Source organism: Scyliorhinus torazame, chromosome 24 (genome assembly GCF_047496885.1).
Source record: "Scyliorhinus torazame isolate Kashiwa2021f chromosome 24, sScyTor2.1, whole genome shotgun sequence".
Taxonomy (NCBI): Eukaryota; Metazoa; Chordata; class Chondrichthyes; order Carcharhiniformes; family Scyliorhinidae; genus Scyliorhinus; species Scyliorhinus torazame.
The window spans coordinates 54,375,284-54,377,970 of NC_092730.1; the positions used below are offsets into that span (position 1 = coordinate 54,375,284).

The 2,687-nt window shown below is 45.3% G+C and overlaps 1 non-coding gene across 1 annotated transcript; it reads right to left on the reverse strand.

The window, feature by feature from the left end:
- Positions 1-1,568: 1,568 nt before the first annotated feature.
- trnas-gcu (transfer RNA serine (anticodon GCU)) lies at positions 1,569-1,650 on the reverse strand. Its single transcript has one exon. It is a non-coding gene; the product is annotated as a tRNA-Ser (tRNA).
- Positions 1,651-2,687: the final 1,037 nt, after the last annotated feature.

Consider the following 2,687-nt stretch of genomic DNA (forward strand, 5'->3'; position numbering starts at 1 on the left):
TCAGAATTTATGCGCCATTATCTAATTGAGAAGGAAAAGATGTCAGAAGGTATGGATAAAGTGCGGAGCACAATGGATGAGCAGTTCACCGCCTTAACCACTCGGCCACCCCGTCCCGCAAGCTCGCACGTCTATCCGTCTTCGTTCATTTTGCACCCATGAACTGATGGATTATATCTGCCTCGTTCTATTCATCCTGGTGTTCAATATTGAAAATGCAGCGATAGTGGCATAGTGGTGAGCATAGCTTCCTTCTCAGCAGTTGAACAGTGATCGATTTACCGCCATCGCAGTAATAGTTGTATCGGATGTTTTTGCGCGACACCGTGAGTTTCAAACCGAGGAAGACTGGCCAACAGTTTTTCACTCAGAATCTATGGGCAATTATCTAATTGAGGGGTATAAGATGCCAAAAGGTCAGGATAAGGTCGACGTGGAGTTGATGCTTCCTCTAGTGGGGCATTCTAAAACGCGAGGTCATAATCTTAAAATAAGAGATCGCAAATTTAACAAAGATTTGAGGAAAAACTACTTCTCCCAAAGGCTTGTGATACTTGTGGAATTCGCAACCCCACAGTGCGTTGGATGAAGTGAGAGTGAGTAAACTTAAGGAGAAGTTAGAGAGATTTTTATTGGTAAGGCGTTTCAACTCCTTACCAACAAGGAGAGCGGGCAGAACGGTGGAGTTGCGGCCACGATGGGATCAGCCAAGATCACATGGAAGGTGTTAGGCTCAGGAGGCTAAATTGCCTACTTCCGCTCCGAGGTCATGTGTTCTCGGGAGGAGGAGCTCTGGCTGATATCGCAATCGACCTCTTCACCTGTAACATTGTAGATAGCAGATGAGGAACATATCAGCGATGATAGAATGGCGGGGCAGACTCGAAAGGTCGAATGGCTTAATTCTGCTCCTATATTTTATGAACTTATCTTTTGCGCGAATTCGTGAGTTTCACACTGAGGGAAAGAAACGGTTTCCAACTCAGAATTTATGGGCAATTATGGTAGAGAGTGATTTAAGTAACTTCCTCATCGTTTTTTAATGTTGTTTCAATATGGAAAGCGTTCTACTATTCACCACCCGCCAAGCCCTTAAACAAAAGCTAAATATCACAGCATTTTTATTTTATCCTCATGAAGTTGACCACGTTACAGACGAGAATGGGATTGGAATCCACGTGCGCAGAACACAATGGATTATTGTGCATCACCTTAACCACGTGGTATACCTCCTTTACTTCATGGAAATTTAATATGCGATCTTCTCACAGACAAGTAGCCGAAGAACCCCTCCAGTGTACAAACAGGAGAAGGTTCATCCAGGAGAGGTGGCTGAAGAGAATTATGGGAGAAGTGAACCCGGTAACCTCGCCTGTACTGTGGGTAACCGAAGAAGAACTGGTGGCATTGAGCGGTTAAACCACAAACACGCTTGCCTCCATTCGTCCCTCCTCTCACCCAACTCGATGCAATCCGGGATGACAACTTTGAATAGACTGTCACATCAGTGATTGCAGATCCATCTTTGAAAAAGGAGTCCCACTTTCGAGAAACGGTGGATGAAAAATCGACGAGGATGGGATTCGAACCCACGCGTGCAGAGCACAATGGATTAGCAGTCCATCGCCTTAACCACTCGGCCACCCCGTCCCGCAAGCTCACTCAGAATCTATGCGCAATTATCTAATTGAGGGGTATAAGCTGCCAAAAGGTATGGATAAGGTAGGCGTGGAGTTGATGCTTCCTCTAGTGGGGCATTCTAAAACGCGAGGTCATAACCTTAGAATAAGAGATTGCAAATTTAATAAAGACTTGAGGAAAAACGACTTCTCCCAAAGGCGTGTGATTCTGTGGAACTCGCGACCCCAGAGCTGGTTGGATGCAGGGAGAGTGAGTAAATGTAAGGAGGAGTTAGAGAGATTTTTAGTGGGAAGGAGCTTAAGGGTTATTGAGATCGGGTAGGACGGTGGAGTTGAGGCCAGGATGGTTTCAGCCAAGATCACATGGAAGATGTTAGGCTCAGGAGTCTAAATTGCCTACTCACGCTCCGAGGTCATGTGTTCTCGGGAGGAGGTGCTCTGGCTGATATCGCAATCGACCTCTTCATCTGTAACATTGTAGATAGCAGATAAGGAACATATCAGCGATGATAGAATGGCAGGGCAGACTCGAAAGGTCTAATGGCTTAATTCAGCTCCTATATTTAATGAACTTACCTTTTGCGCGAATTCGTGAGTTTCGAACTGAGGGAAAGGAACGGGTTCCGACTCAGCATGTATGCGCAATTAGGGCAGAGAGTGAATTAAGTAACTTCCTCATCGTTTTTGAATGTGGTTTCAATGTGCAAGGTGTTCTACTATTCACCACCCGCCAAGCCCTTCAACAATTGCTACATATCACAGCATTTTTATTTTATCCTCATAAAGTTGACCACGTTACACACGAGGGTGCGATTGGAATCCACGTGCAATGGATTATTGTGCATCATCTTAACCACGTGTTCCAACTCCTTTACTTCATGGAAATTTAATATGCGATCTTCTCACAGATAAGTAGCCGAAGGACCCCTCCAGTGTACTAACAGTAGAAGGTTCATCCAGGAGAGGTGGCTGAAGAGAATTATGGGAGAAGTGAATACGGAAACCTGGACTGCGCAGTGGGTAACCGAAGAAGAACTGGTGGCATTG